The sequence below is a fragment of the Corythoichthys intestinalis genome, chromosome 14 (assembly GCF_030265065.1).
Source record: "Corythoichthys intestinalis isolate RoL2023-P3 chromosome 14, ASM3026506v1, whole genome shotgun sequence".
Classification (NCBI taxonomy): domain Eukaryota; kingdom Metazoa; phylum Chordata; class Actinopteri; order Syngnathiformes; family Syngnathidae; genus Corythoichthys; species Corythoichthys intestinalis.
Genome location: NC_080408.1, coordinates 12,472,966 through 12,487,650, shown reverse-complemented (window position 1 = coordinate 12,487,650; position 14,685 = coordinate 12,472,966). Strand labels below are relative to the sequence as shown.

The following is a 14,685-nucleotide window of genomic DNA, read 5'->3' as shown; positions in this document are numbered from 1 at the left end:
TGGTTCCACTTCCCATTATGCATTTGGGCATGGCTACAGTATCATTTACTGAAAGCTCAACAAATGCACTAGATGGCAATATTTAGTCACAATATACAAAGTCACAAGTCTTTCTATCCGTGGATCCCTCTCACAGAAAGAATATTAATAATGAATTGAATTGGAATTGAATCGGGAGCAAAAAAAAAAACATGATCGGAACAACCCTAACATATACATATAAGTACATATCATTATTATTTTTTTTTTTTTTTCTCCCCTAGATCCTGTACTGCTTGCCAGCCAGAACGCCTGCCTGCCCATTCACCAGTTCTATTACCAAACTGCCCACCATATTTTTTGGACTCATCGACAAAGAACTCTTGTTACCACTGCCAGTTTGACTGATGTGGAGTTGCTTGTTCCAATTAAATTATTTTGTGAAAAAACAATGAATTGTTATGGTGCATTGATATGTTAGTATTATAAATGGTATGAAAAAATGTTGTTATTACTGCTTTTAATAGAAAAAAATAATTTGCAATATAAACATACCAAAATACAATATGATACATTGAATAAAATTGATGCCAAATTTAATACTGAAAACAGTTTTGATACAAATCTGACTTAGATTGGGTAAGATGTGTGCCACATCTGGGCCATACATTCATGAAGTGTCTGCTACTTTGGACCAGTTCTGGCCCAAAACTGGTTGCTGATACGGCAAGTGATTCCATACTGTGTTTGGGCCATTATTCATTAATGTGTGAAAATTTAATTTTAAAAAAAAAAAAAAAAAAAAAACACTCGGTGGGATCCATTTTACGAAATCGGGCCAAAATTTTGCAGTACATCTGGCCCAAGTCCGCTCCTGTCATATTTTGCTATCTGGGCAGTTAAGTTTGGGGGAAATTTTTAGTAACACTTTATTTGACAGTGGCGTCATAAGACTGTCATAATTATGACATAACACTGTCCTGAGCATTAATGAATGCTCATGACAAATGTCATCAAACGTTAATAAAAAAAAGGAAAAAATGTCATTAAAAGTTATTCGGCAATTTTTTTTCATGAACTCCATTTATGTCCAGTCAATCCATTCAAAAGTGACATAATGACACTTAATGACATCTGCCATAACTATTCATAAATGCTCATGACAGTATCTTGTCATAATTATGACGGTCTTATGACAGTCTTATGATGCCACTGACAAATAATATTACCCTTTTGTTTAAAGTGAGAAAAAAAAAATCACTGCTTATAAACAAATACTATTTTTCTTTGCTATGCAATTGGTTTTCACTTTGGTTATCTTTGTCTTTACATTTGTTTAAAGATCTTGAACTGAAAAAGCCATTTGAAAAAGGTTAAAGCCTTTTTTGCAGCACTGAATATCGTCAATAAATTCCATGCTGTGTTTTAAGAGCAGTTTTAAAGCGAAGGCATCAAAGAAATTACGATTCCCAGGAACCCAAAAGAGGAAGTGGCACCCATGACGACACAACAGCACACAGATGTTAACAGGTTGCTCATCTTCTTTCGCTGCATATGATGCAACAACAACAAAAATCTTGCTCATTTTTGTCTTTCCCAATGATGGGAATGTCTGCCTCTTGTAGTAACTTAACAAGATCAACATCCAAGCACAAGTATTATGTTTATTGAGGGTATTTATTTTCTTACATGTGTCATGCTGATGCGAATGCGGAAAAGGTCATTCGATAACGATATCGCATCATTTTATAAAGGTGAATGTGACAGTTCAAAAGGACTATCAGTGCTATTATTGTTTCAGCGTCTTAAACAGCCATCCTGTAGGGCGAGGAGTTGGAGGAAGTTCTGTCCGGCCACTTGAATAACAGAAGTGAACAGTTAGCGTTATCAATGGATGCAGTCAGAAAGGTATGAAATAACAATTACCTTTGTCCCAGTATACTGAACACACCAGGTCTCACCCACAAGCACCTGGAACAAGTTTGGGACCTCTTCTTTCCCACCTATGACACAAATTCATACGGCAGTAAGCACCAATTTTATTTGAATCCCATAGCCCATGTTGGTTGAATTTTGGAGGCATTGGCCTCGATAAGTCACAGTAAAATAAAAAGGTATCCATTTTAGAGTAAAATCAATATTTTGGGGTAAAATTGTTAAAACTGTGCATCTGAGAAGTTGAAAAACAAGGTACATTACAAATTAGAAAAACATACAAACACACAAGTAATATGTGCATTTTATGTAATTTCAACAATTTTAAAGTACAATGTCTCTGAATTTTTTGATAATTTATATAAATATTAGGGGTGTCAAACGATTAAAATTTTTTTATTCGAGTTAATTAATCGTAAATAATCGCAATTAATCGCAATTCAAACCATCTATAAAATATGCCATATTTTTCTGTAAATAATTGTTGGAATGGAAAGATAATGTACATTCAACATACGGTACATAAGCACTGTATTTCTTTATTATAACAATAAATCAACAAGATGGCATTAACATTATTAACATTCTGTTAAAGCGATCCATGGATAGAAAGACTTGCAGTTCTTAAAAGATAAATGTTAGTACAATTTATAGAAATGTTATATTAAAACCCCTCTTAATGTTTTCGTTTTAATAACATTTGTAAAATTTTCAATCAAAAAATAAACTAGTAGCCCGCCATTGTTGATGTCAAAAATTACTCACACGATGCTCATGGGTGCTGAAGCCTATAAAATCAGTCGCACCCAAGCGCCAGCAGAGGGTGGCAAAACTCCATAAAACACAACAAGTGGGTATTTCACTGTACTGTCATTTAAATCTGTCTGAGCGGGGCATGTGCGTCTTCACAGACATTTTTAACATCTCCCTGAGCCAAGCTGTTGTTCCCACCTGCCTCAAAACCACCACTATCATCCCGGTGCCGAAGAAGTCATCGCCCTCAAGTTTCAACGACTACCGTCCGGTAGCACTTACTCCCGTCCTTATGAAGTGCTTTGAACGGCTAGTGCTGAAACACATCAAAACTGTCCTCCCACCTTCCATGGACCCCCTCCAGTTCGCGTATCGGTCAAACCGCTCGACCGACGACGCCATCACCACCACCCTCCACTCAGCCCTCACCCATCTGGACAATAAGAATGCCTACGTCAGAATGCTGTTCATTGATTTCAGTTCAGCATTCAACACAATCATTCCCCAACAGCTCATCATTAAACTGGACCAGCTGGGGATCAACACCTCACTTTGCAACTGGCTGCTGGACTTCCTGACTGGGATACCTCAGGTAGTCCGGGTCGGCAGGAACACATCCAGCACCACCATATTGAACACTGGGGCACCCCAAGGATGTGTGCTAAGCCCCCTCCTCTTCACCTTGCTGACACACGACTGCACAGCACTGCACAGCTCCAACCTTCTCGTCAAGTTCGCCGATGACACGACTGTGGCGGGCCTCATCAGCAACAACGACGAGACCAACTATCGGAGCGAGGTGAGCCGCCTGGCCCTGTGGTGTGACCGCAACAATCTCTCTCTAAATGTGGAGAAGACAAAAGAGATTGTTGTGGACTTCAGGAGAACACGCCCTCAGCATGCACCCCTGACCATCAACGGTGCGGTGGTCGAGAGGTGGTCGAGAAGTTTCTGGGGGTGCATGTCACTGAAGACCTCTCCTGGACCACCAACACCGCATCACTGGCCAAGAAAGCCAACCAGCGCCTCTACTTCCTCCGCAAATTGAGGAGAGCCAGGGCCCCGGCCCACATCATGCGGACCTTCTACAGAGGTACTATTGAGAGCATCCTGACCAGCGGCATCACCCTGTGGTACGGAGCCTGTTCCAGCTCCTGTAAGAAGGTCCTCCAGCGCATGGTGAGAGCCGCTGAAAAGATCATGGGTACCTCTCTCCCCTCTCTTGGAGAACTGTATACCTCTCGCCTCACCCGCAAAGCCCTCTGCATTGCGAGAGACTCCACCCATCCATCACACAGCCTCTTCAGCCTGCTGCCATCAGGCAGGAGACTGCGGAGTCTGCGAGCCAGAACCAGCAGACTGAGGGACAGTTTCATCCACCAGGCTGTCAGGATTCTCAACTCTCTCCCTGCTCTGCCCTCGCTCCTCACATCCGCTCCATCTGGACTCTGACTTCCCAGTCCCACTTCACAAGCAACAGTCATTTTGCACGCAGTCACTTTACAATAGGCACCTTAAAACAGTTACTTTATACTCACTTTATAATAGTCATTTATAAATAGTCATCTAGTCACTTTATATAACCCTTTTTGCACAATCATACATGTTGGTATGTATGTATGTATGTATGTATGTATACGTGTGTGTGTGTGTGTGCACGCGTGTGTGTGTATAGGACAAAACATTTGCACTATTGCAGTCTGCTACTTTTCCAGTACCTGTTTTTATTTCGTGTGTTTCACATTGTCAGATTGTACAGTTGTCTATTTTTATATATATTTATTTCTTTTATTTCATTTTTACTGCCACTGAGGTTAGAGAGTCACGCAATTTCAATTCTCTGTCTGTCCTTGCACATGTGGTAGAATTGACAATAAAGCAAACTTTGACTTTGACTTTAATTGCGTCAACTATTTTAACGTGATTAATTTAAAAAATTAATTACTACCCGTTAACGCGATAATTTTGACAGCCCTAATAAATGATAATAATTAAATAATAATATTAAAATAATTATGTTATTAATTTGTCGTGTCCACAGATAGATTCACCCTGTGTTTAAAATGTTTCATCTTATTTCGTTTTTTTTTTTTTTTTTTTTTTGTGTGTGTGGAAAATATACAAACAAGTTTCAGCCTGAAAAGACTGTTGTCCTTACGGTTTTAAACCAGCAGGGGGGAGCGTTCGCTTCTTGGTGTGAATGGGCAATAAGTGTTCACATTTTAGAGCGAATAAGAAATGAGCCTTCTGCAGCAATGCCGGACGGACGTTGTTGTTAAAAGTATTTTTTTTCTTGTTTCAGGTGAGAAAAAGAGTATAATTTTACTGTGTATATTAGCGGATTGCTTTATTTTAGGATGATTGTGATGTGTACTGTGTTTACATATAGTTCAGAAATATGTTAATATGAAATATGTTAATCGTTAAGTATGTTTATTAGGGGTGTAACGGTACACAAAAATCTCGGTTCGGTACGTACCTCGTTTTTGAGGTCACGGTTCGGTTCATTTTCGGTACAGTAAGAAAACAAAATGGAAAATATAAATGTGCTAGTCGTTTACTACACACCTGTGCTTTCAACAATAGGAACATTAGCCTATGCAAAGCTAGAATTCTGCTCAAAAAGTAGCGGGTATTTAAAGGTAATCCAACAACAATTTGTCTTTCAGACCCCGCGTATTTGTCAGCTTTCTTTCTGAAAGAAAGAAGAAAAAAGAAGTCCTGTGCTAAAGAGAAAAGCAATCCCAATGACAAAGATTTTAACATGTATTTTACAAATGAAATGCCTCAATGAATCATTTTTTCTTCTTCTTATGAACAGTTATCAATAGCTTTATTGGTGGATTTTCTCAAGTTAAAGCGTCACACAGAAATTAATAAATGTCATTGTGTAAGCAGGATCTGTGTATTATTATTATTTAGTTACAGGTGTTTTAGCTCATTTCAACTTATTTGATTTAAATGGGCTATTATTTATTTTATTATGTGTTTATATTTTACAAATGTGATGTAGTATTCATTTATGTTGTATATTTTATGTTGTATAACTTTAGTTCCTATGTGAATATTGGTTCCTACTTGTTTTGTTGTGGTAGGAGGGTTGTGGTAGGAGGGTTTTGTAGTGAACACGGGGCCGTGTTGGTTATTATTATAGCAGAGAAGACAGCAGTAAATCAACAAGGACAAGTCAACTGTGCCCCGATCTACCACTCAAGAGATCTGATGTACCCAAAAAGTAGGTTACGATTGCATATTAGTTTGAAAATCGATCGGATCCACCGTATTTTTACACGAGTGACTTCCGGCCCGGTCCTAACTACCGGTAGTAGTATTGATGCAGGAGGGCCGCGTCTCGCGTCAAATAATAAAGTTTGCCGTTCTTTTCGCATGCGTCACGTTGAGCCGCTTCTGGGACGCATCTAACACGCGGCCGCACTGCGACTGGTGTGCATTGGCTGATTGACTCTAACGCCCGCGTTTCACTGCGTTCTTGCAGTGGCCACGTTGTCGCGCTGTTGACGTTTCTGGGTTATACTGTCCTACCGTGTTGGTCCTCATTATAGTAGAGAAGATGGAGTAAATATAATCTACACAAAGAAACTATAACCCAATTGACTCACAGCCTCGAAAAGTAAGGGTTATATTACGTCAGAAACTCGTTCGGTACGCGTCCATTCCGAAACGAGCACCACGCACCGAAACGGTTCAATACAAATACATGTAGCGTTACACCCTTAATGTTTATGTATGACTGCAGATGTGTTCGTAATGGCGAGCGGCTGACAAGTGAATGCTAGTAGTGTCTAAAATGCAGACGTTAAATGTTTTGTCACAAAAATCTGTATTTTTGGTTGCCCTCCTCTATCATCAGTTTTATCTGCACCAATACGTCATGTAATCGCCTTCACGACCTTACGAGCGAGACATGTCAAGTGGAGACATGTACATCCACCATTATATAATAGTTGGCTCAAAGAGGTTCTGACTCATTGTAAGCTAGAGAGGATGAGATTCTCACTTTCTGGTAGGGGAAGTACTTTCCACAAAACCTGGCAGCCCTTTGACTCACAATCTCCCAAGAAAGCGACTAGAAGCCCCCCCTACCCTTTTATTTCGTTAAATTTAGTTAGTTTAGTTAAGTTAAAACTAGGGTTGTTCCGATCATGTTTTTTTGCTCCCGATCCGATCGTTTTAGATTGAGTATCTGCCGATCCCGATATTTCCCGATCCGATTGCTTTTTTTGCTCCCGATTCAATTCCAATCATTACCAATAATTTTTCCCAATCATATACATTTTGGCAATGCATTAAGAAAAAACTGAATAAAACTCGGATGAATATATACATTCAACATACAGTACATAAGTACTGTATTTGTTTATTATGACAATAAATCCTCAAGATGGCATTTACATTATTAACATTCTTTCTGTGAGAGGGATCCATGGATAGAAAGACTTATGACTTTGTATATTGTGACTAAATATTGCCATCTAGTGAATTTGTTGAGCTTGCAGTAAATGATAATGGGGCCATGCCCAAATGCATGATGGGAATTGGAACCATGACTGTGCATAGTGCTACCAATTGATATATCTTCTCTGCGTTGGGAAATAACATAAGGTGTTAAGAAAAAGATATATTGCTACCTTGCTTCCCACATTGCATCCCATTATATTTCTAATCGTAGGGAGAGGGATTGTAAGGTTTTAGCCAATTATAAAAAGGCTCCAAAGGCTGCCAAAATTCACTCTACTCATTTTACGCTGCCTTTTGGCTCTCTATATAGGTAAAATGGGCCCCATTACAGATTGAGCGCGACAATGCGTGAGTGGGTTGTGCAGCGCATGCATTGGTTGCGTTATATATTTTTACCTGATACATTTTTAAAAAAAAATGTATTACCACCGTTATTGTGATAAATCTGATAACCTTACCTTAAGCCTAAACTAAAGACTCTGGATGAGTGTAACATATTATGTCTGTAACGTTAAATACAATTAAAAAACGATTTAATTAAAAAATATATATGTATTAAAAAAAGGCATGGCCGATATTTTTTTGCAGATTCCGATACTTTGAAAATGACGTGATTGACTTAATTCTGTGTTTCTTGGTTGTTTTTTTTTTTTTTTTATTCATTTTCTGTTTAAATGTTGTTGTTTTTTTTTATTCTTTTTGTGTGTGTGTGTAGGGGGGGTGTATGTCTTGCTGTGTTTTGCTTCGTTAGTGATGTATGTGTGGTCTGTGTAAAATAGATGGAGGACCTGCTCATGATACAGTCAACCACAGCTTTGGAATTATGCAATAGAATAAGTGTTTACCTTTCTTGTTCTTATACCAAATGGACCATGAATAACATCAAGCGAATTGTTACTTTTGGTTTTGCTGAGATATATCGATTGAGGTACTTGTATTAAAAAGCTCAAATAAAAAGATGTATATAAAATGTTTTTTGACTTCACAGGTATGCCTTTTCAGGGTTAGTTAGTGGAATTTATAATATATAAACACAGGGGGAGAATTTGGATATTTCAAAGAAATCTAACACAGAAACTGAAGAAAAAAAAAAATTTTTTTTTTCATTTGTTTCGTGATCTTAAAATTTTAAGTCCTAAACTTGCAAAGAAAGTTCATATGGAAGTTGATTACAAAAAAAAAAACTTTTCTTTTCAGTGTGCAAGTTTCCAATCAAAACGATCCAGCAATAAATTAAAATAATATTAAATCACAAAATAACCATAGTAGGGCTGTCAAACGATTAAAATTTTGAATCGAGTTAATCACAGCTTAAAAGTTAATTAATCGTAATTAATCGCAATTCAAACTATCTATAAAATATGCCATTTTTTTCTGTAAATTATTGTTGGAATGAAAAGATAAGACACAAGATGGATAAAAACATTCAAAATACTGTACATAAGTACTGTATTTGTTTATTATAACAATACAGCCACAAGATGGCATTAACATTATTAACATTCTGTTAAAGTGATCCATGGATAGAAAGACTTGTAGTTCTTAAAAGATCAATGTTAGTACAAGTTATAGAAATTTTATATTAAAACCCCTCTTAATGTTTTCGTTTTAATAAAGTTTGTAAAATTTTCAATCAAAAAATAAATTAGTAGCTCGCCATTGTTGATGTCAATAATAATTATGGTGCTGAAACCCATAAAATCAGTCATACCCAAGCGCCAGCAGAGGGCAGCAAAACACCAAAAAACACAAGTAACAAGTGGAAATGACACTTTGCTGTCATTTTAATCTGTTTGAGCCAGGCATGTGCGTTAAATGCGTCAAATATTTTAACGTGATTAATTTAAAAAATTAATTAACGCCCGTTAACGTGATAATTTTGACAGCCCTAATTAAAAAGGTTCATACCTAAGATAATATTTCAGAGAAAAATGTGGATTAGATAGAGGGGAAAAAAGGATTGCATTTTAGGGAAATTAAAACTATTCTGGGAGAAAAGACTTAGTCAATCTCACAGTATTTTTTGGAATTGCTGTATTTTGAGGTAAAAGTATTTTTGAGAAATTCACTGGGATACTTTAATGCAAAATAGAAAAAATAACAAACTGTAATTATACCAAGACTGGAAAGGATTTAAAGTTGTATTTATAGTATGAAATCATACCGGTGCAGATGGAGGTCGGAGAAAAAAAAATAGATCATTTATTACCACTGGATTGGGACTTGGATAGTTCAAGAAATAAGTAGCAAAAAAAAAGCTTTAAAAAAAATACATCAAAATGTGGAATTAAAAAATGCTCAGACCAATAATAGTATTTCAAAGAAAATGTGGATAATAATGAGGGAAAAAAGATAACATTTTGAGGATATTAGATTAGAAATATACTGTATATTCAAACAGAAAAGTTGACAGTCACATTTTTTAAAATGTCACAGTATTTTTTGTAAGAACTGTAATTTTGAGGGAAAATGTATTTGTGAAAAAAAAAGTGTATATTTTGATGCAAAATAAACCTTTTTGTTGTCATGAAATCTTATTGTACCAAGACTGGAAATGATTTAAAGTTCGATTTATTGCGTGAAATCATACCGGCACAGGTGGACTTGGAGGCTGAGCTGGCAATCCCACGAGGCTCGAGGCATGAGTCATCGGCGAGGCAGCGAGAAGCAGAATCAGATGTATGCACAAGAGCAAGGCTAGCCCGCGCTTGTCCATGTTGGAATTCTCACACAGCTGACTCAAGTTGCGCGCTTATATATACGGGCTGCAGATACAAGAGATAAATCGCATTGGTTTACCGAAAGTACGTGACATCTTGCATGGAACCTTCCCCCAAGCCCACTGATGGGCCACTGCCTGTTTACAAAACTTAATGGAAGTCCTGATTGAACATCAGGCAGAAATTGCTGATTGCTGTGAACAAAATAATGTATTTTCCAAACTTTTAGGTCACACTTTTATTTTCACAGCTGGGCTAGGCCAACATACCCCTCTCATTTCACCATTTAAAAATTGGAATGGGGCTGGATGTATGGGGGGGCCGGGGTGGGCACGTGCCCCCCAAACGTGAGTCCTGCCCACCCAATCAAAATGTCGGGAATATCTATTGTGGCATCGCACTGGATATAGAGAATGCACTGAAAGTTGGTCTCACCTACTTATTTATTGCAGGATTAACGGTTACTGTTGGCCGCAACCACGCCGAACAAACAATCACCAAAACAAGCTGTTTTTCTAACCTCGTTTGTTATCCACATGGTTCCTCTCTCCCCTCCAGACACATTCTCGCAGTCGGACATCCGGGCATTAATGACGTCACCAGCCACAACAAAGCGTCGCCATATTGAAATGGGGGCAAAACGAGTCACAAACAGTTGCTCTGTCGTGCATTGTAGTACAAACGCGTTGAACTTTTGTCTTATTTGCGGTCTTTTTTTCCGTCGGAATGACTAAAAGTTGCCGCATTTGAAGTTCTTCATTCTTACTCGTGAGAAGAAAAGGACAAGCAAATGGCTGAAAGCAATCAATCGAGGAACAGAGAAAGAAGACGGTTCGGTGGACCATTCTCGCCAGTGGGAAACTAAATCCAGGCACATTTACGTTTGCAGCCGACATTTTATTACTGGTGAGTAAACTTTAATCGATTTTTTTTTTTGCCCCAATGAGCTGCTTGGATTCAATAGACTAGGCAGTGGTTATCATTACCGTAACTGACAACTCGCAAAGCGTTAGTTTTCTTTTGCCGTGAACTGCTCTGATCGGTATATTATTGGCCTGGTGGGAATTGGTTATTTTGCCGTGACGTGTTCACAGCTAAATAACGCTTAGAGGCGAATTACCGGTTACGTCAGAGATAATCACTCCGTATATACTACTAGTTTTCTTAGTTCCACATAGTATATATTGATAAAGGTCAACTTACTGGGTGACTTTATGAGGTAGTTGTAGATGTTTCCAAACTCCACTGCAGGCCATTCCTTTGGATTGTTCATCCAGCTATCAGCTGCGACTTTGTATGGGCAGATTTGCAGGCCAATACACTCTAATTTTAAGTTGTATCGCCTCTTCACGTCTGTCGGCAGTGACTCGTGATAATAATAAGTCATGTTTAAGATGTTTTTATGAAAAAAAGACGTAAAACACAGCTGAAATATATGAATTTCAGACGTTTGTTTACCTGTGCGTGCCCACTCTCAAAATGGCAACACGTTGCTATGCGAGATGACCTCATCGTGACATTACGCCAACTGCGAGAACAAGTAGATAGATGAATGAAAAACAAAACAAAACAAAAAAAACCAAAACAAACCCCCCCAAAATTAATGCAGCCTCAACGGGACACCACCCAGTGTCCTATTTGCGCCGGTCCCAAGCCCGGAGAAATGCAGAGGGTAAAAAAAAGCCTGCATTGGGGGTGCCCCCTCAAGATTTCTTAGTGCTCACTCTGGTGGGTAAACCTAGATACGGGCCTGAATCGGAATGCACTGTCATGTTCAAGCAACAGTGACATGCTTCTCACCTGGTGCAGTTGCAACTCCTCCACCAACGCAGTGGCAGCGTCAGCCAAATTCACCGCAATGACGAGCAGGAAACCTTGCAAACGCAAGATGAGCACCACCACCCACTCACTGCTGTTTATACGCAGATACTCAACAGAAACCAAAAGTAACAGTAACAACTTTCGTTTAGTTCATGTGCTCACGTCAATAGAGATGTCGACATCAAGATTTTTCACTAGAGAACTTTTTTAATGAGAGAAAACCTGCAACTAAACAGTTATTGTTAAATACAGTGATAAGTCTGTGAAAAAGGCCTAATTATAAAGTAGGGGGCCACCTTAAGGAATGAAAAAATGACAACGCAAAAGGATTTGAATTGACGTCAAGTGTTTTGGAAAATTTTTAAATTGTACTGTAATTGTCGCACTGTAAGGCGCACCTGACTATAAGCCGCCACCCACCAAATTTGACACGAAAACAGCATTTGTTCATAAATAAACTGCACTGGACTACCTGACAAAAGTCTTGTCGCTTATCCATTTTGTTGAAACAACTGCTAATAACCTGACTTTTAATTATTCAATTGGTTTCAGAAATGGCTCATATGAAAGCTAAGACCCTGCCAAATGATGTTGAATGTACAAAAATATATTTGTTTGTTTGTCTAAGTGATCCCTGCAGGCTCCAGTAGGTCTCCTGCAATATTTGCGGCAACTGTGGTGTAATTCAATGGAAGATTCATCTGAAAAATCCACCTTTTGCCACAAAACAGTGAAGTTTGGTGTTGGCAAAATCATAGTCTGGGGTTACATCCAGTATGAGGGTGTGCGAGAGATCTGCAGGGTGGAAGGCAACATAAATAGTCTGAAATATCAACAAATCTTTGCTGCCTTTTACATTCCTAACCATAAAAAGGGACAAATTCTGCAGCAGGATGGTGCTCCATCGCATACTTCAATCTCTACCTCAAGGTTCCTCAAGGCAAAGAAGATCAAGATCCTCCAAGACTGGCCAGCCCAGTCACCAGACATGAACAGGATGAAAGAGGAAGCATGGAAGACGAAACCCAAAAATGTTGATGAACTCTGGGAAGCATGCAAGACTGCTTTCTTTGATGTTCCTGATGACTTCATCAATAAATTGTATGAATCCTTGCTGAACCGCACGGATGCAGTCCTTCGAGCCCATGGAAGTCATACAAAATATTAAGTTTGGATCTCACAGCACCACTACTTAATTCGCTTATGTTATGGAACATATTTTTGTATTTGAAGTACATTTTTTGTTCAATTTTCACACTACTTTCTGTAGGCGACAAAACTTTTGTCTTGCCAAAATTTGACTTATATGACTTCAATAAATGATAAATCTTTTTTCAGTGAAACAACTATATACTTTTGTACATTCAACATCATTTGGGAGGGTCTTAGCTTTCATATGAGCCATTTCTGAAACCAATTGAATAATTAAAAGTCAGGTTACTGGTAATTGTTTCTACAAAATGGATAAGCGACAAGACTGTCAGGGACTGTAGACTGTAAGCCGCAGGATTCAAAATGAGGGAAAAAAGTAGCAGCTTATAGTCCGAAAATTACAGTGTATGACACCGGAAATCAATTCTTTAATGTCATTGTAATTGGAATTAAAATCATATATTCATAGAGAGATAAAGACAGAGACAAACAGGACAATGATGAGCTAGCTGACAACAATCAACATTACAGAAGAGAGCACTTTTTCCACATGTTTAATGAGCAGTGCATCACACATGAAATTACATTTTGGAGGACAGCACATTTTATGAAAAATTCTAATCTTCAGTTATATGACTGCGGCCTCATTGAAAGCTCCATACAGCAGAGCAAAAAAACAACCCATTTTTCCTGCGTCTCGTCAAGTCCTTCCTCACTTTGTGGTTGAATTCTGAGGTGAAAGCTCACCAATACCCTGAAGAATGACAAAGCAAAAGGGTTAGGAAAGATTTTTATTTTTAAATATCCAGGATACGCTTGAGAGAAACTAGTAGCAACTAATAGCAATCCTGTACTTTATTTGCATGAATCTATGACTGGACTGATTTGAGTTGAGGATACGAAAACTTCGAGAATGTTTTCGTACCAGTAAATGCGAATGTGCGCCGGGTCTCAGAAACCAGTTTTTGGAGGTTTTATCTGGTTTTGATGTGGTAGCTGTTCCCTTTATTGAAAACAAAAAACAATCATCACCTTCACCCTAAATTGGAATGCACTGCTTTCTTCAAGCAAAAATGACGAGCTTCTCACCTGATCATGTTGCTGATTGTCCACCGTCCCAGTGGTAGTGTTTGCCAAATTCCCTGCTTTGTTGAGCTCCCTTTTGTCCATGGCTCACCAAACGTTACCAATCTGAACACAAACCTCCTTCCAATGTACACATATATATACACTCAACAACCAAAACAAACCCGCACAGCAGTCACAATTTCCAGTTAGTCGAATGAGCTCACTTCTCAAAAAATGTCATCACCAAGATTTCACATTTGAGGAATGTATCTACAGTGGGGCAAATAAGTATTTAGTCAACCACCAATTGTGCAAGTTCTCCTACTTGAAAAGATTAGAGAGGCCTGTAATTGTCAACATGGGTAAACCTCAACCATGAGAGACAGAATGTGGGGGGAAAAAAACCCCCAAAAATCACATTGTTTGATTTTTAAAGAATTTATTTCCAACTCATGGTGGAAAATAAGTATTTGGTCACCGACAAACAAGCAAAATTTCTGGCTGTCAAAGAAGTCCAACTTCTAACGAGGTCTAACGAGGCTCCACTCGTTACCTGTATTAATGGCACCTGTTTTAACTCATTATCGGTATGAAAGACACCTGTCCACAACCTCAGCCAATCACACTGCAAACTCCACTATGGCCAAGGCCATAAGGACACCAGAGACAAAACTGTAGATCTGCACCAGGCTGGGAAGACTGAATCTGCAATAGGTAAAACGCTTGGTATAAAGAAATCAACTGGGGGAGCAATTATTATAAAATGGAAGACATACAA

General features: G+C 38.4%; 1 long non-coding RNA gene across 1 annotated transcript; it reads right to left on the bottom strand.

Moving 5' to 3' along the window:
• Window positions 1-13,461: 13,461 nt before the first annotated feature.
• Window positions 13,462-14,027, bottom strand: LOC130929564 (uncharacterized). The gene is made up of 3 exons (XR_009066919.1): window positions 13,929-14,027; window positions 13,765-13,842; window positions 13,462-13,593 (listed from the first exon to the last, which is right to left on the bottom strand). It is a non-coding gene; the product is annotated as an uncharacterized LOC130929564 (long non-coding RNA).
• Between the last annotated feature and the right edge of the window lie 658 nt (window positions 14,028-14,685).